General features: G+C 43.4%; 1 protein-coding gene across 3 annotated transcripts in view; it reads left to right on the top strand.

Annotated features, from left to right (window-relative positions):
* The window catches only part of RORA (RAR related orphan receptor A), a gene marked incomplete at its 5' end in the record, with an annotated part of 726,551 nt that overhangs the window by 507,526 nt on the left and 191,766 nt on the right, over window positions 1–27,259 (top strand). The gene's annotated exons all lie outside the window — the stretch shown is intronic.

The following is a 27,259-nucleotide window of genomic DNA, read 5'->3' as shown; positions in this document are numbered from 1 at the left end:
ATGAGGGAAGATTCACAAGGAACATGGTGGTTCATAGAAGCCTGCTCCTCTGTAATTGTCTGTGGCCCATTTCCTTCCCTGGTGAGAAGAATGTTAAGTGGGCTTCATCTAGAATTGTGCTTCCCAAAGTGTCATCCATGGACTAGAAGTTGTGGTATCACCTGCAAACTTGTAAGAAGTATAGAATCTCAGGGCCCAGTCCAGACCTACTGAATCAGAATCAGCATTTTTAACAAGATCTTTAGGCAACTCGTATGCACATTAAACTTTGAGAAGCACCGGCCTAGAGGCTTGTGGGAAATGATAATTAAATATGCTGACTGAATAGTTCTAGTGTAGCGTAAGATCATTTCTGAGTAAAGGCAATTCTCCTGCATTAGGCTGAGAGGGAGAATCATAATTTTTTTTATTAAAAAAAAAAGTAGAACAGAATTTCTTCCAACTGTGAATCTCCAGATTGGTGGCTTGAACTAGGAAATGGGTCTTTCCCTTCTCCAGCATTTAGATTGCTTTTGGACGACTAAACCTGGAGTATGTGTGCGCCCACGCACACACACAGCTAGAAAAAACTAGCCTATGAATTTATTAGAAATTGTTGTTGGGCAGTGTTTGGAACATTAATGGAAATTCAATTGTGTTTTCATTATATTCCCTTTCTAAAAATATGATTTTGGTTTTGTTGTTTGTCAACATGCAGAACAATTTGCCCAATTTGTGTGAATGCAAACCTTAAGGAATAAGTAAAATTGTGGTTTTTCTAGCTTTGTTTGCTCGGGCTGCCTCCACTCTCCTTAGACAATCTCCAAGTTAGCCCCCTTCAGTCGGTCATGAGACACCATGTGAAGGTCTTTGGAAAAACAGAGTTTACCGCCCACCTGTTGCCAGGAAGCTTTTCAAGGAAGTTAGCAAAGGAAAAAGATGTTTTGCAGTTGAATGTGCCACATCACCTTGTTGATAGGAGGTTCTCAGTATTCGGTGTTTTCAAGCTTTCATCACAACTGAAATTCTTTTTGCCCCAGATTTTTGCCTTTCCTCCTCACTGTGTCCTTGTACGTTGGATTCCTGCTCCTTGTAGGTCTTCTTGTAGAAATGATTATACACTGGAGGCATAGCTGAGGCATTGCATCACAGAGCCTACTAGAGAAGGGAGGGGGTGTGTTGCATAGCTGTTGAAGCTGATCCTCTCTTGCAAGAAAGAGCTAGAATTAGAGTCTTGCAAGGCTAACACTTTCCAACAGCATAGTCAATCAAGCCAGCTGCCAGAGGTGGCCTGTGAAATGAAAAACTCATTTGACGGGAAAGCCACATGACGTGCATGCTAGCCCCACCCTTGCCTCTAAGTTGTTAAGAGATTTTCATCCTATTTCTTCAGCTCTCAAGGGTTGGCTGGCACTTCTCCCAAAAGAGAACTGGTACAACCTCTTCTGGCCTTGGAATTTAAGGATTCCATTATTCAGTCTACAAAATAAGGAGACCACGTTTTAAGTGCAGCAATAGGCTCATTAGATGATCTCCTTTTCTATCTGGTCACAGGTCCCGTCAGTATATCAAACTGGGAAGGCAGAAGCCCATTTTGACATCCCAGGATTCCCCATAAATACAAATTTTCTGTGTGGGAAGAATAATCCTTCTTTAAACAAGAAAGAGAATTAAGAAGGTGCTATTTCAATTGCTCTTGGGTTTCTGCAGGGTCCAGTTTTGCTAAACAAGGCCACCTCACTCATTCGAGATGGTTGCAGAACTTTATTATTCTATGAAATCTTAGCCTGAGAGGCTCCGGGTCAATGGTCTACCAGCTGGCAGCTATTACCATATATTGTGAATCCTGTCGTAAGGTGTATGTCTGAGAAATCAGGTGCTTTCTTTAGAAAACTAAAAGGATAACAGCAGCTCCTATATATTGAGCCCTTCCTATGTGACAGGTAGTAGAATCAGGGACTGACATTAACCTCACTTTACTGATGGAGAGACTGTGGCACGGAGACGTTTGTGTACTTACCTAAGTCCACCGGTACCTGAGTGTGGTGATTAGGATTTGAACGCAGACAGGAGGGGTACATGACATCCGCCTCCCTCTTATGGGAATATCCCCAAGGGCCATCTATCACTTGGCTGGGGAGAAGAGAAAATTGAGGAGAGTGGAATATATGGGGAAGTGTATCTTAAAATGTTTTTTTTAAGTTTGGATCTTTTCCTCCTCATTGCTGCTGTTCAGTGTCAGTTTCACAAAACTCTTCAAATATCTGTTCAGTGTTCTCTGATCACTGGGAATGCCGACAGTAGGAACCAAGAATTTTAAGCACAGAATTAAACATTCCCTTTGTCTTTTTGCCAAACTGATAAAAGGCGCCATTGGTTTTCTTAGTGGGTAAAGAGGGGTAGGAGGAAGCGAGAAGCCACTTCCTTGAACCAGATGACCTCTTGAGCCTCATCGCTGTGGCGGGAGGAATGACTTTCCTGCTCCTGGGTGGCCGGGCAGCCTAATAAAAGGCGGAGTTCCTGGGCTCCTCTGGCATGGATTGCTGGCTTTAGCACATTCATTTTCTTATGGAAGATGACTGTATTAATGACTATCATCCTCCTACCTAATTTAGAACAATTTAGTGTGATTGTTTACAATTACAATTTAGTGCCAGTGAAACCCTGGCCACAGTCTGAGAAAAATAAAAGAAATGAAAAATCTGTTTGCCTTGCTGATTAATGTAACCTTAATTGTTGTTTTTTTCTAGCTTAACTGGGGTTCAAAGTATCCACCCTGACTGTTGAATAGGGTAGAGGCCCAATATTTTGGAGCAGAGAGATTTGGGGCTTGCTAGTCTGAGAGACAGGATTTCCATCTTCAAGATATATATATAGATAGATAGATAGATAGATATAGATATAGATATAGATATATAGATATGTAGATATCTATCTATCTATCTATATCTATCTATCTATCTATATATATATATATATATAGAGAGAGAGAGAGAGAGAGAGAGAAAGAGAGAGATAAACTCCACCTTTTCTTGAATATAGAAATATGCGGGACTTCCCTGGTGGCGCATTGGTTAAGAAACCGCCTGCCAATGCAGGGAACCCGGGTTCAAACCCTCGTCCGGGAAGATCCCACATGCCGCGGAGCAACTAAGCCAGTGTGCCACACCTACTGAGCCCACGTGCCACAACTACTGAAGCCTGCGCCCCTAGATCCCGTGCTCCACAACAGGAGAAGCCACCACAGTGAGAAGCATGCGGCAACAAAGATCCAATGCAGCCATAAATAAATAAATAAATAAATGACCTTTAAAAAAAAAGAAATATGGCAACAGAAAGCCTATATTCTATCATTATACAATCATATTATACAGTTGATCTGAATGACATACTATGTATATTCATCTTAAGGGAAACATCTGAATGTTTAAATATTGGAATATAATTCAGTTTTTCAAAAGTGCTAAACAGCCATTTGTAATCCAAGTAGAACATGTAGGGAACCACTGGTGCGTCACCCCTGGAGTAAACCTTCCTCCCTAAACCAACACAAGGATATTTTCAATATGTCCTATTTTTGTTTTGTTTTGTTTTGTTTTTTTGCGGTATGCGGGCCTCTCACTGCTGTGGCCTCTCCCATTGCGGAGCACAGACTCCGGACGCGCAGGCCCAACGGCCATGGCTCACAGGCCCAGCCGCTCCGCGGCATGTGGGATCCTCCCGGACCAGGGCACGAACCCGTGGCCCCTGCATCGGCAGGCGGACTCTCAACCACTGCGCCACCAGGGAAGCCCAATATGTCCTATTTAGAGTCTGGATTCCATTTGAAAATATCAGCCAATTTTTCTAAGGTAACAAACATCACTTCTAATATTCATAGAAGGAAAATATACTGTTGTTGACATAGATTTCACGTCTAAAAGAGAAAAAAATCCGTGTATTATTAGATTACCTATCACAAAATAGTTTTATTTTACTGTTGCAGGAAAAAAGAGAGTTGAAACCACTGTTCCTATCATTTATAGCATCTTGAGAGTGAGCGTGTGTTCATGGAAGGCAGGGCACAGTAATGGGGAAGAAGAGTCACCGTATATTACTGCTTCTTGCTGTTGGCTTCTAATTAACCACTGCCTCAAGCTGTCCATCTTCTTGAGTACCATAGGCAACTTTTTGACATTTATTCATTATACATTCATTTATTTAATAAATATGTATTGATTACCTGCCCTACGCTGGCAGCTATTTGGGCAAAAAGAAGTTGGCAGTGAAGAGAGAAAGAAACATAGTCCCAGGCCCGCAGAAGTATGCATTTAGAAGTAGGAGTGAGAAATGCACATTCATGAGTAATTCCAGGTGAGTGAAGAGATACATGTGGCCTTGAGGACACGTGTTGGGAGCTGCACATAGGAAGGGCAAGCAGTGACCCATCGTTATGAGGCCTTATAGAGGCAATGCCTCTCCGGGATCAATTTGCCTAAACTGGGCGCCAGGGGAAGAAGAGAGGCCTGGCACCATGGGGTACAAGGAGCTCTGGGATTCTAGACTCAGCACACCACTCCCTAGCCGTGGGACTAGGTATGCAAGGAGCTTCCTTTCCCATTGCCTCGGTTTCCCACCTGTAAGTGATGGAGCTGGAGGAACCATCCCTGAGGCCCCTTTCTGCTGTAGGGGCTACAGGTCCTGACTGCATATGTGCCCCAGAGCGTGGAGGGGCAATGGTTGTCTGGGGTTCCTCCTGCTGGGCCTGCCCTCCCTCTTTTCTGACCTGAGACCAGTGCAATGAGAAGAGCCTTGCTTTCCCAGGCACCACAGAGCCATCCAGAAGGCCCATCGTGCTCTTCAGGGGGAACTTGGGCCACAACAATGAGAATATGAGTAAATATGCCAAGTGAAGGCCATCCGGCCATTGACAGCCAACGCCTTGTGTCTCACGGTTCTTGCCTTGGTAGAGATTTAAATGTCTCTTATGCCACATCCTAGATGGATATCTATCTACGATCTGCCTGAGCATTTACAGTGGAAGGTTATCTGCTCTATTGTTTGGTATAGATCATTCCTAGGGCAAGGAGGAATCCTTCTCTCCAACTCCAAGTGCAAGGCAAGACAGGGGCTTTGTCCAAAGTGGCAGAGCCTGGCTTAGAATCTAATCTCCGTCTTACCAAGTCTCCAACCCCAAAGTGTTCCTGAGACAGTAAAATCAAGGTTAAAAACTCCAATTAACCCAACACTGGATATTTAATTACTTCTTCCCTCCGCATCAAAACCCTCAGGCACCACCCTCTAGCTGTGGCCATGGCCTCCTTTGCATCATGCGGAAAGGAGGGTGGCCTAAGGGAAAGCGATGGGTTTTGGAATCAACAGGCCTGAGTTTGCGTCTCCAGTCTGTTACTTCATAGCTATGAGATTTTAGGAAGTTACTTTGCCTCTGAGTTTCTCAATCAGTAAAATGAGAGTAGTAATAATGGCTTCTCAGTGTTGTAGAATTAAATGTAATCTGTATGTAAAATACCTGGTGCATAGTAGAAACCCAGTGAATGGTAGTAGCTGTTAATTACTGCTGCTTAAGAAACTTACAGTTAGGTCAAAGAGGAGTTTACATGCAGTTCATCAGATGAGGGGAGGAAAGATTAAGGTATATTATGTTGTAGAATCCTACCACTGATCTTTTTGAAATAAGTTTGGGGGTGGAAAGGCCTGGAGGAAGGGCCTACAGCACAGTGGTTTCTTGACAGGCTCTGGGATTCCCCCCATCCTTGTGGACTTTCAGGAACTGCTCTGAGATACTCATGTCTACCTGCTCACACACCCTTTGCTGGCTGCACTGACACCACATCAAGACCTTTTCCCTGCATGCCCTTGTGTTGTTCAAGGTCTGCAGTGAAGCCAACTGTACAGCATGGGGTTTTACCTTATCATCAGTACTTGTTTTCAGCCTGACCCCTGGATGCCCTGTTAGGCGACAGATCTCCTGATTCACTTCCTTCTCAGAATTCTACTGCATAAACAAGCCTAAGCTGTAAGATGTAAATAATTCTAACTCTAATACCAAGCAGACTTAGCCGCAGTGTTGCTGCTATACCCTGGGAACAGGGAGGGTGAAAGTGTAGGGAATGTAAAGGGCTTGGGAGGGAGGGGAAGATGTCAGAATTTCTCTAGAGAGTCTGGGGAGCTGAGTGAAATAATTTTTGTCCAAATAGTATGGAAAATTCCTTCCTGGCCCTTTATATAATAGAAGCTATTTCTAAGTGTTTCTCCCACCCACCTTGGGACACACACAGGCATAAAATGACAAAGAAGCTCAACATCTAATGCTAAGCCACAATGGAATGCCTCTTGGATGAGAAGTTGGTGACATTTTGATTTTTAAAAGAAGGTAGGTGCCTAGGAAAGTCCCAGTTGGGCAGTAAATACAGATAACACAGAAGGACCCTCTGTGGTTAGAGTGCTGTGGGGAAGTTCACAGGACCCGATACATACTCTCTCTCCCCACCAGAAGCCTGAACTTTAAGCCTCAGTCCAAGGAGTCTAGAGTTTCTTTGCAGGGAGCAGGTTGAACAAACATCAATAATCATGTATGCAAATGGATGATAAACATGAACTCAAGTATGTGTGCAATTAGTTTTATGTAAATCTTACAGGGCTCCTGAGATGATCAGGATGAGAGCATATCTGGGAGAAATTAGAGTGGGATCCCAGTGTCGATGTGTTCTAGACTGGAGAATGGCCAGTGTACAAGCTAACAACGTGGCACAAGGGGGGAACTCAATAAAATAAGAGAAGAATTGCTGGAGAGGAGGGAGCCAAGGAGAATAATAAAAGAGGATTTATGTGGGAGTGAGAAAAGGAGGTGGTCCTAGGGACCACAAGAGTGACTTCAAGAAATAGAGGATCATGGATGCTTAAAGGGAATTATTCTTGCTTTCTGAGGGGCAGACTAGAGTCAGAGAGTTAATTCAGGGATTGGGGAAGAGGTCTTCCCTTTGCAATAGCCATCAGTAAGCTAGTTTGCCATTCTGAGTTGCTTCAGCAGATGCCCACTTCTGTACTAGCTAACCAAGACCCACAGACTCCAAGGATCGATTGAGGGCCATCAATTGACCTATTAAGTTCCAAGTTTGAGCAAAGTGGTATCTTTCCCAAAACACACCATATACCTCCTCCATTTGCTAAACAAATGACATTATTAGTGTCTTAAAAACAAAGAAACAAACAACAACAACACAAAACAAGTAACAGTTTCTCCCGAGCTAGGTAAGTAAGAATCAGAAACTGTTTATTATCTCAGCGTGTCAAAAACTATAGTTCACATCAGAGGCGACTAGTTTATTAATTTGAATTTTCTCTTGGGGGTTTTTCCTTTTCAAAAAGTGATTTTAGTTGAGCCCAATTCCCCAGAGAGCTTGGCACTAAAAGAGTTTGAAGTTGAGGAAGTGCTACCCAGGCTGTTGCTTTCAGGCTTGCTCACTCCTTGCTGAAGCACCCTCTTCAGTTCATCAGTTATTGATCAAGACGCTGGTATAGGCTTCAGTCTCCAGAGAGGGTGTGTAACGATGGGAAGCTGAATTCTGCCAGTGGAATGTTTACAGATGAAATGGAGCATTCCTTGAGGCAACAGGGCCAACACATTCTCTCTCAGTACTCCCATGATTAGATCTCTCTTGATTCAAGAGATGAGGACTGGGCTTCCCTGGTGGCACAGTGGTTGAGAATCTGCCTGCCGATGCAGGGGACTCGGGTTCGTGCCCCGGTCCAGGAAGATCCCACATACCGCGGAGCGGCTGGGCCCGTGAGCCATGGTCACTGAGCCTGCACGTCCGGAGCCTGTGCTCTGCAACGGTAGAGGCCACAACAGTGAGAGGCCCGCGTACCACAAAAAAAAAAAAAAAAAAAAAAAAAAAAGATGAGGACTTATGGCATGTTTCCTATCAATTTCATATCAATAGATAGAGAATAGCAAACCAATCATTCAAGCCCCCAAGCCTTTCTTACCAAGGCACCACACCCCAAAATACCATACACAAACCCACATTGCAGAGGGCCATGGACACCAGTGTGGTCAACCGCACCAAACCAAAGGACAGTGAGAAGCAAAACTAGAGCCACATGGCTGGTGTGCTATTTGAGAGTACTGTGTCAAGCAGTACATAGAAAATTCGAGTTATCCACAGCATCGGTGCTATATCCAAGTTTGCCTTCTGAAGAGACCACCAGGCTAAACGTCAGGAAGTATGGGTTCTTTCATTGGCGGCCCCATTAAAGCTCATGCCGCATGAGCACACTTGGGGGAAGGGCAAAGCATGCGGTCAAACTGTCCTGTCCTGCTGTTCATTCGTCAACAGTATCAAACTTGATTGATTCTTTTTTTTCAATGAGTTGATGAGGTGCTTTGAGGTCATGCAGACGTAGGCGTGTACCCTTTTTACCACTCTTTATACAGCTCCATTTCCTCACCTGAGACGTGTTGATGATCTTGATGAACCTTCATAAGACTGGCCACCTCCCTTCCACCTGGGGACCCTAGGAGGATTAATTAGAGTATCTACAGTATGCTTACACTCCTTGGAGAAAGATTCTACATAAAAGCAAAGTAGGGGCTTCCCTGGTGGTGCAGTGGTTAAGAATCCTTCTGCCAATGCAGGGGACACAGGTTTGAACCCTGGTCCGGGAAGATCCCACATGCCGCAGAGCAACTAAACCCGTGCACCACAACTACTGAGCCTGTGCTCTAGAGCCTGCGTACCACAACTACTGAAGCCCGTGCACCTAGAGCTCATGCTCTGCAACAAGAGAAGCCACCACAATGAGAAGCCTGTGCCCTGCAACAAAGAGTAGCCCCTGCTAACCACAACTAGAGAAAGCCCGCATGCAGCAACAAAGACAGGGCAGGTTGGTTGGTGAAAGAGAATGGGTTGGATTCCTAACCATAACTTGACAAGCTTGTTTTTAAGGAAATAGTTAACAAAGAAAATAGACACTGCTATCACCTTCCCTCTGATTTTATAAAATGCCCTTGTCTCCTTTATAATAATTACATGGTAAAGATAGCTCTACATTTCTCTGTTTGTTCATTTTATGGCCTTTTGACCATTCCAACTGTTGAATCCTTCGATTAAATGGCACTGTAGTTGAGTAGCTGTTCAGAAATCACAGGTCGTCATTGCACTCATACTTGTGGTGATATTTTACAAATTGATAATGTGAGTTATGAGTGGAAATTTTTAAATCCAAACTCCAGTCCACAGAAATTTGAGGGAAAACTCAAACCAGTCTTCATTTTATATTCACCTCATTTTCCAGATCGTGTCAAAATGCCTTATTCGGCATTTAATACAAGCCCAGCCTTCACATGAAAGCAGTTCGACGTGCCCTGTGTTTTGGATAACTTACTACAATGAGGTGCAAACTGCCTAGGTTTCTTCACTACGTAGGTAGGGAACTGCTTACTTTTTCTTCTCCTTCTTATTTTTGTCCAACAGAAAAATTCCACGGTGAGAATGAGAATCTTTCTGGGGGAAAGCAAAACAAAGCACAAAGTAAAAAAAAAAAAAAAAAAAAAGAGAGACCTTAAAGTAAGTTGTTGAGTGAATTTTAGAGAAGAAAAGCCAAAGCAAATGTATGTAGTGCCTCTGTGTGCCCACAAAGAGCATTGCCAGCCCTAGCCATCACAGGTCGAAGCGCATACGAATCAGATCTTAATCCATTAAACTCATTCACAGGAAAATGTAATGTAGGTCACTGTGGAGAGCAACGTGGTGTCATGTGCAAGCTCATTCACCATCCCAAATGACATGAGTCAGGGGCGTTCAGTGTGGAAGATCTGAAGCCAGTATATTGCAATCCAAAAGGTAACCGTGGAACAAACTGAATGAGTAGCCTACAAGGCCTGGTGTAAAGTGTCTCTAATACAGTGTGCTGTGAACTGGCGCCCATCCGACCTAGATGAAGCATTTGAAGCACCCACAATTTCAGTACTATCTCCTCTTTCTTTCCAGTGCATTCATGGCCATCTTTTTCAAGCGTTTATCTTTTCTACTTTGTTTATTTTATTTTATGAGAAGGTTAATGCTTACCTGAGGGATTTAAGCAAAACTCAGTCAACTTCTGTGGACAGTAAGGGCAGGGAGAAAGGAGACAACAGAAAACTTCGCCCGAGAGAGCTTGGGTGATTCTTTTTATGATTGTTTTTATTTTTGCATCTCAGCCTGCTCAGCCCCACCCTCTAGGAGTATGCCTTCAGCATCTCCAGGGAGCCACCCAGGCAGTCTGACAACAGGGTTTGTGGGTTGTGTTTGCTCTTCGGATGGGTAGGGTGAAAGGAGCATGGCCACACCCTTCTTTCTTTGTAACCACAGCCTGATATAGCTCCTCCCACAACTCCTCTCCAACCCGAAACCATGAAAAAGCTCCAGAAAAGAAAGCCAAAATCTAGACACTTTGGAAAAATCCTCAACTTTCCACTTTGCCCATTCAAGTTTGGAGTCACCCACTGTGACTTTGTCACAACTGTGTTGCTTACAGTTAGAGGTAGCGCCTTGAGGGCACTGAGGGTGTTTAAAGCATATTCTGTCAGAATTGATTTTTTAAGAAATTTTAATAAATTATCAAAATCAAATTAATTTTATTGTCCCCACTATAAAAGTAAAACAATACTCATTATTTAAAAATTAGAAAAGATATAAAAGCAGAAAAACACTAGATATGTCACAGTTAAAATTTTGATATATTTCCTTCTAGACCTTCTTTCTTCCTTCGTTTCTTCCTTCTTTCCTTTTTTCTTTCTTTCTGCACAGCAAAGGAAACCATCAATACAATGAAAAGACAACTTACCAAATGGGAGAAGATATTTGCAAATCACATACCCAATAACGGGTTAATATCCAAAATATATAAAGAACTCACACAACTCAACAAGAAAAAAACAAACAACCCAGTTTAAAAAATAGGCAGAGGAGATGAATACACATTTTTCCAAAAAAAGACATACAGATGGCCAGAGGGACATGAAAAGATGCTCGACATCGCTAACTTTAGGAAAATGCAAATCAAAACCACAATGAGATGTCACCTCACGCCTGTTAGAATGTCTATCTTCCTTCCTTTCTTTCCTGTAAGTGCTCAGATTTTTCTTAAACCCCAGGTAGTATGTTTCCAGGCTCAAATATATGGTATTTGGACATATATTGCTTTAATCAAAACACAGGGGTGAGTAAGGATGCACCTTACATTACCCATTACCACCTCTCCTCCAGCACCTTCCCCACTCACATTGGCCCAAAAGGATATGTGATGTGAGCTGGCATCCTCTCGGTCCCTAAAGCAACTGGAAAAAAATGTTAGTGACATCAACCTAATTGCCCTCAAGCAGATTAAGTCTCCTAGTTCTAGTGGTAAAACCTGCTGGTGACTGTCCTCATCTACCTCCTCCATATCCACTGTTGATTTATTGCAAATATCCGTGCTTCAAGACAGGGGTGAACACTTGTGCCCCTCTGGTGTTCTCTGCATGTTCTCTGTTCTTTGAGGAAAGTGGAGCCAAGTGGGAATGTGGCCAGCAATGCAACTGGCTTTCCGATGCATGTTTCTGTAACACATCTTAGTGCTATATTTGTCAGTGGACTTAGGGCCTCAGAGAACTTTCCAAGGTGAAAACCTAACATTGCTTCCATGGATGTTGAGGGTAAAGCCCTTAACCCTAGGACTTAATGAGAACAAAATTAAGTGCTTCTTTAAGCAGCTCAGATTTATCCTGTCAATATAAGTGATGGGAGACTTCTTCGTGTGCTTTGGAAAAGAGATTGTGTGTGTGTGCGTGTGTGTGTGTGCTAATCTAAAGCATCGTCTCCTTGCTTCATTATGTCACCATACACACTGTTCCTTTATGATAGACAGGGTTCATCTATTCCCCTGCTCTAAACTTAATTACTTTGCAATTAATTCTTTGTTGAAAATAGCAAGGCTCCTAAACTCAGAACATCTCATTGTGAGAAAGGCTGTTTATGGATAGAGGTCAAGAGGATGATTTGGAATATTCCGCAGCACTGCCACAGATATTTTGAATGAAAACAGCAAGAGAGAAAAGGCCTATTCCAAACGAGTTTGCCATGGAAAGTGAGGCTTCTTCCCAAGCTGAGTTCAGAATTTTAAACTTAGGACGATAGAAAAATCTCACTGCAGTCATCTTAACATTTCACATTTTTCTAGGGTTTACCTTGTGGCAACCATTCGCACATGAATTGTTTTAGTTAATCCTTATAAAAGTCTTCCCAGCTAGGTATTATTAACACTATCTTATAAATGACATAATTTCTTAAGATTATACAGATGGCCCCTAAAGGAATTCATTTCATGTGGTCATTGCTGAATAGTTTGCATACATAAGATCGTTGAATCCATTATGCCAGTTTTACAGATGAGAAAAGTGAGGCTTTGAGAAGTGACTTGCCCAGTGTATTACAGCTGGTAAGTGCTAATACCAGCCTCAGACTCCGCTGTCTGCCTGCGTTGTCAGCTGTGACCCTAAATTACCTCCCTCCCAAAGTCCTTGTCCTTATCTTCCACCAGCCTGGGAAGACAGTCTTTCAGGGAGGGCCCTTCATGTCAGTTGGTCAAGTAAGTGTTCCTTGGAAGGAACTCAGAGGAAATTACAGAAGTGTGCCCTTTATGAGAAGATGCTTCTGTCTTATGTATCCTGGGGTCTGTGAGGATCCGAGGCTGACTAATCAGTCCCTGTGGTACCCACAGCCCTTTCCAAATGCTACCTCGTCAGTCTTGCCACCACACCTTGGAAGTCAGTGATGAGCACACTAGTGACACCAGTGGACGAGGCCACCATCCTTCTCTTGTACAAAAATGGGTACAAAGGACAAGATTGGGAAAAATCAGAGCTTCGGCAGTCAGGGTCAGGCACTTCCTGTAGCACGTGCTGCAGAGCAGGGTCTGGGCGCTGCTGGGGGTTCACACATAGTAAATAACAGATAAACGTTGTTGAGTGTGTGAATGAATGAATTCTCACAGTTATAAGGGCAGAGAAGAAACAGTACATTGGTGAGTTCAAAATACTTTGCCCACTTTACCCTAACTTTAGAGAAACTGAATCTCCAAAGAGAAGTTTCTCTATGAGACCCTGTGAGGCAGTGATACCAGCTCACTTCCTCTGTGTAAATTTTTTTAACTTCTACTGACGCCTCTGATCCTCGATGGTTCTTGTCCCAGCCCCTCTTCAGAAACTTAACATATGAAGCATTATTTTGTGTGTTACAGTGGTTACAGGAAGATAAGGTACTCATATAGAACCGTGCATTTCTTGAAGGCATTCCCTTTTTTTTAAACTTTTTACTTATTTATTTTTGGCTGCATTGGGTCTTTGTTATGCACGGGCTTTCTCTAGTTGCAGCGAGCGGGGGCTACTCTTCGTTGCGGTGCATGGGCTTCTCATTGCGGTGACTTCTCTTGTTGCGGAGCACGGGCTCTAGGTGCTCAAACTCAGTAGTTGTGGCTCACGGGCTTAGTGGCTCTGCGGCATGTGGGATCTTTCTGGACCAGGGCTCAAACCCGTGTCCCTTTCATTGGCAGGTGGATGGACTCTTAACCACTGTGCCACCAGGGAAGTCCCAAGGCATTCACTTTTTTCCCTTTTTTTTAAATTGCGGTGTAATTGACAGAAGGCATTCACCTTTGATTCATTCAGCAAATATCCCAGAGGTATTTTCTAAGGAGCTACCATGTGCCAGGCACAATGGCAGGAGCTTAGGACTCAGAAACAAAAGATAGTGTCCCTGTACTACACAGGATGTAGTATTTTCTGACTTGGAGAGGGAGGATGGTGTGTGATAGAGGATAGGGGCGTGTTTAGACAGATAAGTAAATAAAGATCATGTGGCATGACAGCTATGACAATGGTAAGCATAGAGAAAAAAGGCAACTTTGGGGGAATTTAGAAAAGGCACCCTTTCCTAGAGGTGGATGCAGATGCAGACCCGCACCTGGGCTCATAGATTCGTGAAGGAAATATGTCCCGCCCATCCTTTAACCAGTGCCCGTGAGCTGTGACCAAGCTGCACAACAGAGCAGAGGCCTGATGAAAGGTACGCTGATGGCAAAATGGAGTTTGTGCTGAGTCTTGAAGGTTTTGTGGGAATTAGTCCAGGAGAGAAAAAAGGTATCGCATTCCTGGCAGAAGAAACAGAAGACCAGAAATCTCAGAGCTCTTTAAGAACATGGACTACTTGGGGAGCTCTAAAGGCTGAGAAACCAGGAGCCTTTCTTCATTAAGTAAATTCCTTGATGCCTTGGATACAGCATTATATTAGGAAAACATTTATTGCTGGTGAAATATATCAGCAAAAAGATTCCTGACTTTTTTTCTTGCTTTATCTACTGGGCTGTCCTTTCACACACACACACACACACACACACACACACACACACACACACACACGAAGTAGAGGATGACTAGTTTACACCCGATTCCCACATCCTTAAGGAGTGAGTTGAAAGTATCCCTTGGATTTCTGTTCCCTGTGAGTGGAATGAAAAATTTCCCCTAAGCATCATCACATTGTCTCTGCTTCCTCCGATTTCTGCAAAACTAAAGATGTCAGGTGTTGGGGCTATGGTGAGACAGGATCAAGGTCAAACCCCTGCTCCCCTTCTCTTACAGCAGGCTTTACTTTCCCTTAAGGAAAGCATGCTGCTGAAGATCGTGTTCTACATGACCTCTTTGCTGGCAATTGACCTGGCAAAAGGGAATAATAAGGAAGAGTTGTTATATTTTAGACACTTTTGAATAGAATGGGAAATTGTTATTCATATCCCATTCGATGACCAGGGTGCACATTATTTTTCCCATGCTCTAGTTTTTTCATAAAATGTATGCTTTCCCCACCTACCCACCCCCCTCATTTCTCCTAATGAGCATAGTTCCCACATCTGGAGAGGACGGGCCTCTCTGCAAGGTCCTTCCTGTCTCTTTGACCTCCCTGGCTTTCCTCCTGGACAAAAAGCAGATCAGCTAGTGGAATTGCATTGGGAGTGTCACATCATGTGCTTTGTGGGAAATCAGTGAATGGAGCCCTCTTAGCTTCTGGAATATAAAATTCTGATCTAAACAAACTTGGGTCAAGAGCACATGGGGCCTAAGTTATAGAATCAGCTCTATTTGGAAAGCTATTGGTAACTATTAAAACGTCACCGGTAATTTTCATTGCGGGCCAATATGAAATATACTAAAGATAAAAGGGAAACTTTGTATGGTGCCAGGGATCTGCTATAGAAAGTGTTAGAAATTGGTGCTACAGTTCTCTGCTTCTCCCCATAATCTGCATTTTACACAGAAATCAGGAAACATGCCCAAGTTTACTTGGTGGAAACAAATTTAAGAAATGAATGCTTCAAATCTTAATGTTGGACTCATTTTCTATAGGAGGGGTGAACTGACTCAAATTCTATATATAAAGCTTTTGGGCTAGAATTTGGCTCTAAGCCTTTTGATATTTCTGATTTCCTTCCTGATGTGACAGGCACAGTGACATACCTCACTTGGGAGGAGAACAAAGAAAGACATAAGATAGCTGGTGTATTGTTTAGACTCAAATCTCAAGAAGGGGAGTGGAATAATTTATCTACAAGCTAAGCTAAAGAAAGAAGAAAAAGAAAAGTATATCTAGATAAATTCCATTTGAATTTTAAAATTAAATATGAAGAATATAATCATAAAACTAATTTTTAAAAATATAGGCAAATATATTTTTGGAATAGACAGAGTCTTTGTAGGCATATAAACAAAGGCAGAAACTATAAATAAAAGCCTACTAGATTTGATTCTATCCCCTTAAATAAAATAAAATTTCTTAAATTTGCACATGTAAAAAGAATAACCCAAACAAAATTTAGATAGAAAATAAGCAACATATGATTAACTTTGCAGAATTATTTTAAATTGGTAAGTAAAAGACAAATACTACCGTAATACAAAAATGAGCAGAGATTATGAACAGGCAATTAGCAAAAGAGGAAATACAAAAATCAACAAAGTTAAACAAAGCAATCTCATAAGTAAACAAAGAAATGTAAATTAAAAGAAGATACCTTTTTAGCCAACTAACTCTCAAGATTTATTTTTTATGATGATGTTCTGTATACAGTACTCTAAGAATTATAAATCAATAAACACTTTCTACAGGATGCCTTAATATATATTCAATTCTTTTTAAAAGTTAAACTATCAAGAATGTACTTTTTAAAAAAATCACGTGTTAATAAACATCTGTGTAACAAGGATATTTATAGTAGAATTCTTTTTAATAACAAAAGGAAATGGCAGAAAGGGCTATGATTATTAATAAGTGGTAGAGTTAATGGGATTTTAATTCTCTCCTTAAATCTTTAAAAATTTTGTCCAAATATTCTGCAGGAAATATGTGTTACTTTTTTTTCTTAAGTGATGATGGATCTTAAGAAAGATATTGGAAGGCTTTCACAGTGCCATATCAGACAGGGGCAGGTGATGGGAGTGGCTGGCCCTGGGGAAGGAATATTTTATCACTGACATTGTTTAGAATTGTCAGCCCATGGTAATAATCAAAAGCAAGCCAGCTCTTAGCTGGGATTTTTATTGTTTTTAAATTATTGCCTGCATCCTGGGCCATTGCTCCCATGGCATTCTCCCCTCCTCGGTACATAGCTGTGGCTGCTGATGCTTCTGAAAAGAAAGAGGAAGGGGTGACACATCAATTTCAGCATCAAGTATGTAAAAATCACTCAAGATTGGTACTTTCTACCAGTTTCTACCATAAAATATGTAATCATTTCATGACTACAAACACGGGAGCTTTTTTCCAGCTTACCTGGGTGATCCTACTTCAAGAGTGGAGTGGCACCATTTTCACTTTGCCAGCTTTCATATTCTGCATGTGTGTGGAATCCCACAGGAGTCTCATTTGTCCTATCAGACAGGAACTTCACAGGTGAGAGTTGTCAACTGACTGAGAGGTATAACTCTGCGTTTCCATCCCGGAGGAACCGTGAATGAGATGCCATATAATATGAATGGCTATCCCCCTAGGCACCCTATAAATTTATTATAAAGCACTGGATTTTGCAATAACAAAAATACCTTATGAAATTGGAGGAACGTGTAAAAATGAGAAATTTCTGTCTCTTCAGGGTCGCAGTAGACCCCAGATTGTACTGAGTAGCAGGCCTGATTTCATTAACACAAGAGCAGGCCTGGTGTGATCCAGACCTGGCAGAAATTCTGCAGTGCGTGAGTGGCTCTGAAGTTTCTAGTTTTGGGAACAGAAAAGTTAGATGTGAGGAAGGAAAGAGCAAATGTGGACAACTCTGTAGATTGAGAGGATGAGGACAGCTGGTTAGATGATACTTTGTTTGCTTTTAACATTCACTTTGTAAAAGATCCTTAGAAAGGTCCGATCTGGGGTTTTGACTGTACTTGGGAGATTGGAGTGAGGGGAGGCCTCATTTGGGCAGCTGTGTGGAACAAAGAGCATCTAACTTAGGCTTTTGGTTTTTGAAAAAGCAGTCTGTTGGGGTTTATGTAGCTCTGTAGATGTTTATTATTGCGACTGGCTTGGCATTTAGTTACCTTTCAAGGAAATCCTAGGTAGAGGTAAAATTTGTAATATGGACATTACTCAAAATCCGACCAAAAGCAATCCATACCCGCTGGAGTTGTGTTTCGTTTATTGTGGCACAAAAATCTCTTCCCCTCCTTATTGTGTCAGCCAGTCAAGAGCGAGAGCAGAACATAAGGCCTCTTTCAGACATCGGACCCTCAGTTTTGCTCCCCTGAAAAACCCTTTAGAATCTCAGAAAACAGTTTCCCAGTTTCAGTTGCCCACCCTAAGTGCAGATACTGTTTATCTATTATATCAGTTTAGCGAGAGGACCATCTCACACTCATTAAGTCGATTTAAAAATGATCAGAAGAATCGCAACTGTGTCCTTCGAGAATATAAATGCCTCCGAGGCCATCTCCATTTTAGGAAAATCAGGTCTTTTACCTTTGCTCTTGCTTCCCCTCAGCATTTTCTCCTACAGCAGAAATAATACGTTTAGTCATTTTGGAACAGCGGTTTAATACGTTAATGATTGCAGGTGCTGTTTCTAGAATTTTGGCTCTGCAAATGTGATCTGGTGAGTGGGTCAGAGGCAGTGAGTGAGGGTCCTGGGAAGTGAGGATTTTATGAAGCCAGGATGCACTGCAATGAAAGCACAAGCATCCCACGTAATTAAAACACATGAGGCATCCGTGCTCTGTAGCCTGTCAGAGACACATTTGGCCTTATGGTGGGCTGAGAGGAGGGGAGGGGAGAGTGAAAGGGGCATTAAAATGATGCGAAACCAGAGAAATATGGGCCTCCTGTTCCCCAGCTTCTGGAATTAGGGAATTGTTATATAATCCAAGCCAGCAGCATGAGGGGATTTGGCTAATAGTTAACTTAATTTTCTGGAATGTCCTTTTTTTCTGTAAGTCAGCCTAAGTGGAAAGAAAGTGGAACTCTTGTCAATGAATCAAATGACGGGAGGGGCCGGCTGGGAGAGCTGATTCCCCCTGGATCTTGTACATATTACTCCATTCCTTGGCTGTACTTGCAGTGCAGGTTAAATGAATTGTTCCCATTAGCGAGCGGATAGGACAGCTCCTTTAGATGAAGGAGACTCTGTACTTTGAATGTCACCGTGAGGAAAAGGTAGCCCTCATAGAAAAGTTGACAGTGCCACTTGTGGCGGTATTTTACTGTCATTGTTAAAACTATATCAAATGATGACTTACAGTGAGGCTCAGAGTTTCAGCATAATATATAATAATAATAATACTTCTGTCAGCTTAGAAGTGATGTTGGATTTCTGCGCAGCTTCGTGCTTTATATGAGACATGGTGGTCATAGAAGCAGTACTTGGTGCCAGACTTGCTGTATAAGGCTGATTCATTCTGCCATGGATGCTCCTGACTGAGTCACATTCACTCTGATTAGTCACTTTGCCTTCATTTGCTGAAACTAAAATCCTGAATTTGCTTCATCTGTGTACTTTTTATAGCCGTATTTAAAGTAGCTGTCAGTAAGTGACACCAAATATGACTGTTGGGGGAAAACTATTAATAATCAGGAGGATGTTGAGTTGGCTGAAAGGTTCCTGATGTCTAAGTTCAAAGCCATGTGACATCATATTGACATTCCCATATTGGCAACAGGGAGATGGCTTGTCTTATTTGTTCTGTTACCTTGGAAACTGAGGCATAGGCTTTATTTGTATAAATAAAAAGTAACAAGATCAGTTATCTTCATCATACAGCAGTTGTAGGAATTATTTGGAATATTCAGATCATATATAAGAATCTTTTAGAACGCAAATTTAAAAATCAAGATGTTTGTATGGGAAAATATATAAGCAGGAAGAAATCCCTGTCACATACATTCCCTGATGGACATTGGTACCCGAAAAAAGTCAACAGGCCCTCAAGTGACCAACAGTGCAAAGGGAATGTGCTAAGAGTTGGGCTGAATTAACATTTCAGTGCCCCCCGCCCAAACGCTTTTTGCTCTTGAAGCTCATGGATGTAAAGAGCTATAATTGGGCTTCCCTAGGGAGAAGAAATGACGTCTAGGAGCGTGGATGGGGCTGATGTGAAATGGATAGCCAGAATGGAATTTGGGTCACCCATTGAGGCTTGGGCTGATACTCTCATCTTGTAGGCTTTCCCCCGAAGCACCATGAGTACAGGGACAATTGATATCTTGCTGTATCCTATCACTTACCACAGTGCCTAACAACATGGGCAGGGAGAAAACAGTCATCCAGTCAACCAGGTTATATAGATGGCAAGTCTCAGGTTTCATACTTGAGCAAATTCTACTTCGAGCTGAAAGATCAGATTGTCCCTTTGTTGTCCATTTATGAGATGGTCAAATAGTTTCACACTTTCCTTTGGTTCTGGGACCACATTAGTGACGGTTCTGAAAATAGAAGTGACTAAAGCTACCTCCCTGGATAGGGGTTGATTTCCAAATTCATAAAGGCCTTGAGAGCGCTGTTTTAATGTTGCGTGGGTGAAAGGGCAGAGGGCGGGACACATGGCTGTGAGTGGCAGAGTGGATCACCATGCGTTTGCATAATATAATATCACAGGAGTCCAGTCTGTCCCTCTGGCAGCAAGGAGTGTCCCAGAGGCTTGGGCAAGTCTCCTCCTGTGTTGTTCATAGATACAGGGAGTAGAACAAGGGGCACTCACTTGTGCAGCAGTAAACCATCTAAACTCTGGTTCATCAAATCCCACCTGCACAGAATGAGAAGGGACAGCCAGAATGTAAAGCTAGGAGAGGGCTTCCCTGGTGGTGCAGTGGTTGAGAGTCCGCCTGCTGATGCAGGGGACACGGGTTCATGCCCCGGTCTGGGAGGATCCCACATGCTGCGGAGCGGCTGGGCCCGTGAGCCATGGCCGCTGAGCCTGCGTGTCTGGAGCCTGTGCTCCGCAACGGGAGAGGCCACGGCAGTGAGAGGCCTGCGTACAGCAAAAAAAAGCTACGAGAGCCTTTTGGTGAAAATGTTAGTGCTGGTGGGAGGTGATGGGAGAACACAGGCAGCTCTTGGAGCCAGGATTCAGATGTGTGTCTCTGGTACCGTTTGCTGGGTGCCTTTGGATTTTGGTGTGGGCATGGGAGGAGCCCTTAAAGGGTTCAGCCAGGGGAGGAAGTAACTGCAAGGACCACTGAAAACATCACATGGCTGAGCTCTGGCCCCAACTCTGTCATACAGGGGCCAGTTGACCTTGAGCATGCCCCTCCGCTTTTCCAACACCATTTCCTCACTGTAAAATGGTTTAACAGTATCTTCACTGCTTACTTCACAGAGGGAGATGAGGGAATCAGAAGATGGGGTGAAAATATGCTGTCCATTGTACAAGAGTGAATACGTTGTTACAATGGTGAACTGCAAGTTGCCCTTGAATATTCTTCAAATGAGCTTTTTAAAGTGTAGGACTCAAAAAAAAAAAAAAAAAAAAACCTCATGGAGATTGCTCCATGTTGTTTAAATGAGGATCAGATTGCTATTCTGGGTGATGAATTGAAATTACCTGCAGAGGGACAGAGAGAACAGACTTCTTGTTGCCAAAGAGGAGGGGAGGTGGGGGAGGGAGGGACTGGGAGTTTGGGATTAGCAGATGCAAACTGTTAGATATAGAATGGATAAACAACAAGGTCCTACTGTATAGCACAGGGAACTACAGTCAATATCCCATAATAAACCGTAAGAAAAAAGAATATGGAAAAGAATATATATATAAATATATGAGTCGCTTTGCTGTACAGCAGAAATTAACACAACCGTATAAATCAACTGTACTTCAACAAAATAAATTTAGAAAAAGAAATTACCTGCAGAGGGACTGAAATGCAATTTGGAGACAGCCATTTGCCTTAAAATAACCATTTAAGAGGGTAGCCAGGATTTCTCACGTTTTTGTTTGGAATCATCAACCAAGAGACTTCTGATTCTGTTTAGGTTTCTGTGTGGTTAAGCTGGCCAGCTTTTAAGGGTGGCTGCTATTATATGCCACTTATGGGACTCCATCCAGCCAACAAAATGTGGGCTGCTCAGAGCAAAGGGAATCACGCAAAAGATTGTCATAGAGCGCAGAACCATCAAAACTCTAGTAAAGGGCTTCCCTGGTGGCGCAGTGGTTGGGAGTCCGCCTGCCGATGCAGGGGATGCGGGTTCGTGTCCCGGTCCAGGAGGATCCCGCATGCCGCGGAGCAGCTGGGCCCGTGAGCCATGGCCGCTGGGCCTGCGCATCCGGAGCCTGTGCTCGCGGCGGGAGAGGCCACAGGGGTGAGAGGCCCGTGTACCACACACACACACACACAAAAAACACTAGTAAAAAGATGGTGGAGGGCTGGTGAGGGGCTGGTGGGATTCAATGTCAGTTCTCCTGATTTATGTTCTACTGCGTGCTTCCTTCACACAGCTTTAACACATTCCAGTATTCCCTCATCAACCAATGCTCCTGCAGTGTATCATGGTTGAGAAAATCATGATTGGAAAGACTAAGACCTCACTGGAAATGAGAATTAAAGGGGAGGAATAAAAGCGATGACATATTCCTTTTCATATAAAAAATAAAATGACTCACTAAATAAATAAGTAAATATTCTACGGGTATCTGCTCTACAAAGTATGCAAACCTGCTCTAGTGACTAACACTTTTTTTAGCTGCTGAGGAAATATGACTGCTGCGTATTCACGTGCACGGGCAGAGTCACTCCCGAACTCTGTGCGAGGGAGACTGAGCCGCTTTTTAATGTTTTCTAGCCAATAAGGACTTTTTTATTATGGAAACTTCAAACATATGTAAACGGAGGCAACAGTGTAATGAACTCCGGTATACCCAACACTCAGATTCAACACAAGATTTTGCCACATTTGCTTTATCTATTCCCTTTTTCCTTTGCTGAAGAATTTTTTTTTTTTTTTTTTTGCGGTACGCGGGCCTCTCACCGCTGCGGCCTCTCCCTTTGCGGAGCACAGGCTCCGGACGTGCAGGCTCAGCGGCCATGGCTCACGGGCCCAGCCGCTCCGCGGCATGTGGGGTCTTCCCAGACCGGGGCACGAACCCGTGTCCCCTGCATCGGCAGGCGGACTCTCAACCACTGCGCCACCAGGGAAGCCCTGCTGAAGCATTTTAAAGCAAATCTCAGACATTGTATCATATCACTCCTACATATTCCATGTTCAGTACAGCAACTAAATGCCTGGTGCACTCACATTTCCCCTTGTTTCCTTTTCAAGGCCACTCAGAAAGGTTTTGTGATTGTTTGCTGTGTTTTCTAAACCTGCTGTGTAGCATAAACTGGTTTTCCCTTTCAGTACTACTCCCAAAGACATGCCCTGGACCATGTGGTCCAGAAGGGTATGAATGAAGAAATGATGCTGCATTATTCAATTTAAGAAGAATGACCCCAAATGCACATATCAAATAATAATAATAATAATACAAGGATTTGAACTCTGGGGTATACAAATATAAAACAGAACTATCTTTTAAAAATAAAAATAAAAAACTAAGTTTGGCAAAGAGACTTTTGCCAAACTGCTATTTCCTCTCGGTCCCAGCATAATTCAGTGGTCGTGGTATCCTGACTTTTATTTTTAAGTCACTTTGAATAGAAGGGAGATTGCTAAACCCAACCTCTAAGCTGTTGTATCTAAGAACCTTGAGTACGGAAGTCACTGCTTCCAAAAGAGCTTTCTCCATCTCAGCAGTGGGAGAGTTAAACTATTCTGAATTGCCATGTGTGAGAAGCCACGCAAGCCCTTGCTTCTTGCTATAACATATGGCTAAGTGGGAATTTTTCTGTAGGTTCTTTATTATCCCAGAGCCAATATGAGATTAGCTTTACAAGTTGGGTTATAACCTTTACAGCTTCTATGTTGGGGATCCGTTAACAAGATCATAAAGATATTGCTAACAGGTGAGGCCGATGTGCCCTGTTTTCAGCTCCGGTAATGACCAAATTGATTTTATCAGAAGTGTTTAAAAGGGCCATTTTAACTTTGCTATTGATTGCCTGACCTCTGCTGTGGGTACCAGGGTCAGTATGTGTTCTCCCTCCTCTCACTTTTTGTGTGGAGCCTTCCACTTTCTCTTCAGCTGGGCAAACCTTTCCTTCTGTGCCCCTAAACCGTCTCATTTAGCACTTGGCCCACCATCTATATTCCCCTTGGGCCCTCTACATTTCTGGAGGACTAAGCTTTGGGGTCACAATCGGTAAACTAGACACATAACTTTTGGGAGCCATCTTTGTTCACTGGACAAATTTTCTCGAGCTTCTCCTTTGTGCCAGGTACATTCAAAGCACTAAAATGTTCAGTGATAAATCAGGAACACAAAGTTCCAGCCAGCAAGAGCTGACATTGTTGGAAAGACACACATCAACTATTTAATAGAGTGTCAGAAGAGAAATAACTGTGAAAAGTAAAGCAAAGTGGAGAATGGGGCAGGGAACACAATTCTGGATGAGCTGGTCGGGCAGCATCCTGAGAGGAAGTGGCCTGTGAGCGGAGATAGGAGTGGGGATGTGAGGGAGGACTGGAAAATCTGGAGGAAAATTGAACCAGGCAGAGGGAGTCATAAGCAGAAAGGACTCAGGGCCAGAGCAAGCTCAGAGCTTTAGAGAAAATCCAAGTGTAGAAGAGTGAGTTAGACCAGGTAGAGAGAGGAGGACACGAGCTGGAGACCCAGGTGGGCTGGGCCATGGAGGACCTGATGAGCCACGGAAGGAGTTTGAGTAAGAGGCTGACGGGGGCTTCCCTGGTGGCGCAGTGGTTGAGAGTCCGCCTGCCGATGCAGGGGACACGGGTTCGTGCCCCGGTCCGGGAAGATCCCACATGCCGCGGAGCGGCTGGGCCTATGAGCCGTGGCCTCTGAGCCTGCGCGTCCAGGGCCTGTGCTCCTCAACGGGAGGGGCCACAGCAGTGAGAGGCCCGCGTACCGCAAAAAAAAGAGGCTGACAGGATCTGATTTACAGCTGAAAAAGTAGGTCTAGCTTAAGTGATGCTTCCAAATGATGTGGGTGGTCTGTTGAGCTGTCTTGTATGATTGTGGGGAGACTTGAACACAGCCAGGCCTCAGAGCCTGCAGAGCTGAGCGCCATTCTCTGCCCTGCTTCTCACTGGCCGGTTGACTTGGAACCAATCACCTAATTGCTCTCAGGCCCTAAAGTTTCTGAGTCCTTAACCAGGGAGAGGTACAATTTCTTAAGACTCTTCCAGCTCTAACATTTGGTGGCTCTAAACTGTAACGAGAGTTACTTCCTAATCATTTGTATTTGTTAGGGTAAAGGCTAAAAGCTGCTATAGCAAAGAGACCCGACAACACAGTGGCCTCTATGAGGTAGGGATTTGCTTCTCTCGCCTGTGAGGTTTGAGCCAGTGGAGGCTGCCAGGGAAGCCCGGCTCAGGGGCTCCACGGCCCTGCCTCCAAAGATGGCCTTTCCCCCATGGCTGGAACTGGGTGGCGGTCTCATGCAAGTTCCAGTCCACGGAAAGAGAGAGAGGGGAGATCTGGGCAAGCAGTTTCCTTCATTTCCTTTTAAGTGACATGGAAGTTACACACCCTCCTTTGGATCACAATTCTTGGGGAGAACCTAGTGTTGTGGCCATACCCAGCCCCAAGGGACTCTGGGAAGTGCAGACTCTAACTGGCCCTCTGTCTGCCCATCTAAAATGTGGCTGCTGGCACTTCCCTGGCGGTCCAGTGGCTAAGACTCTGAGCTTCCAATGCAGGGGGCGCGGGTTCGATCCCTGGTCGGGGAACTAAGATCCCACATGCCGCATGGCACAGTCAAATTAAAAAAAAAAAAAAAATGAAATGAAATAAAATAAAATGTGCTTGCCATGGAAGATGGGAGAATGGATTTGAAGGGGTAGCAGGAAAACTGCCACATCCTGTTTTTGAAAAATTCCAGAGTACTGTCAAGATAACTGAAACTCTTAAAGTTTCCTGGACCTTTGTATTAATTTCCTGGGGCTGCTGTAACAAATTGCCACAAACTGGGTGGCTTAAAAGAGCAGAAATGTATTCTGTCACAGTTCTGGATGCTAAAAGTCCAAAATCAGCAGGGCCAAGCTCCCTCTGAAGTCTCTAGGAGAGAATTTCTAGAAGGTTCTCTCCTAGCTTCTGATAGTTGTTGGCAGTCCTTACCATTCTTTGGCCTGTAGCTGCATCCCTCCAGTCTCTGCCTTCATCTTCATGTGACCTTCTCTGTGTGTCTTCTGTGTCTCTGTATCCAAATATCCCTCTCCTTTCTCTTGTAAAGACAGCAATCACTGGATTGAAGGCCCACCTTAATCCCATATGACCTCATCTTGACTGCATCTGTAAAGACCCAATTTCCAAATAAGGTCACATTCACAGGTACCAGGGCTTAGGACTTGAACATATCTTCTTGGGTGATGTAACTCAAACCATTACAATCTTCTTAAGACTAAAAGAAGCAGGAAGAGAGAGAGAGAGAGAGAGAGAGGGAGGGCTGTGCTAACTGAAATCAAACAAATTATGACAAGATATATCAGTCTCAAAAAGAACCCATAGTTTGTTCTGAAGCTCAGTGCCACCTTAATGCCACAGTCCAAGGACATATAGGCCTTTTTTCATTCCCTTCTCCATGGGGACATTCCAACGCATTGGTGTAACATACCTTGCTTAGGTAATGGGATTCAAGAACCATTGACAGCTTTCAGCTTTGTGGTGTGTGTTCCATTTGATGATCATAACAGCCCCACAAAGAAGGTATTCTTACCTCCATCCCACAGAAATTGAAACTGCAGCTCAGGCTAAGTAACTTGCCTAAAGTGAAATGACTTCACTGTTGGTGGTGAATCCGGGCTTGTAGCCTGGGTCTCCTGTCTCCAAAGATCCTGCTCTTCACATTACATGGCTCTGAGTCCCAGCGACTTCTCAGGGGGTACTGACAAAAGGGCTCACTCTTGTCTTGAGGGATTTGTGATCAGTGTCTGAGACCACACATGCTCTGCAGAGGTCTCCACAAACCCGTGGGGGACCTGAATGCTAGAATGTGCTGACAGCACAATCAGATACCCTTAGTCATCAGCATAAAAAACACCTCTATTAGATAGCTAAAGGACACTTGTTTGCCCAGGAGTCAAGGCTTGTCCAACATCAGAGTCCAGGTTTCTCACTGCATTCTAGAACATTATACATTGAACTCAAAAGGCTTATTTTTCAGACCTTCCTCAGCATGTTGATTGGTGGTTTGATTACTACTTTACCAAGTCCAATTGACCCTTGAACAACATGGGTTTGAACTGCACAGGTTCACTTACAGGCGGATATTTTTCAATAGTAAAAACTACAATACTACACGGTCCAATGTTGGTTGAACCGATGGATATGGAGGAACCATGGTTATAGAGGGCCAACTATAAGTTATATGTGGTTTAACCCTGAGTTGTTCAAGAACTGTATTATGAGATTGCCCATCACCATGGGGCCCTCCTATACTTGCCAGCTATGCCATCACACATATACTAAAGACTTCAGATAGAGTTCCCTGGAGTGTGTAATGCAATTAGTAGTTGCCATAGGAAACTGGGTCTCCTAATGGTCCCAGAGAGGTGATGTTTGTGATAATAACCAATATTAAGTCACATTTCCATTCATTATTTCATTTTAATATTGACTTTTCTTTCTTATTGTTAAAACTTATTTGTACAGCTTTATTATAGAAATTTAAAAAAACAT

Source organism: Hyperoodon ampullatus, assembly GCF_949752795.1.
Source record: "Hyperoodon ampullatus genome assembly, chromosome: 3".
NCBI classification, from domain to species: domain Eukaryota; kingdom Metazoa; phylum Chordata; class Mammalia; order Artiodactyla; family Ziphiidae; genus Hyperoodon; species Hyperoodon ampullatus.
This window is presented reverse-complemented; position numbering and strand designations above follow the sequence as displayed.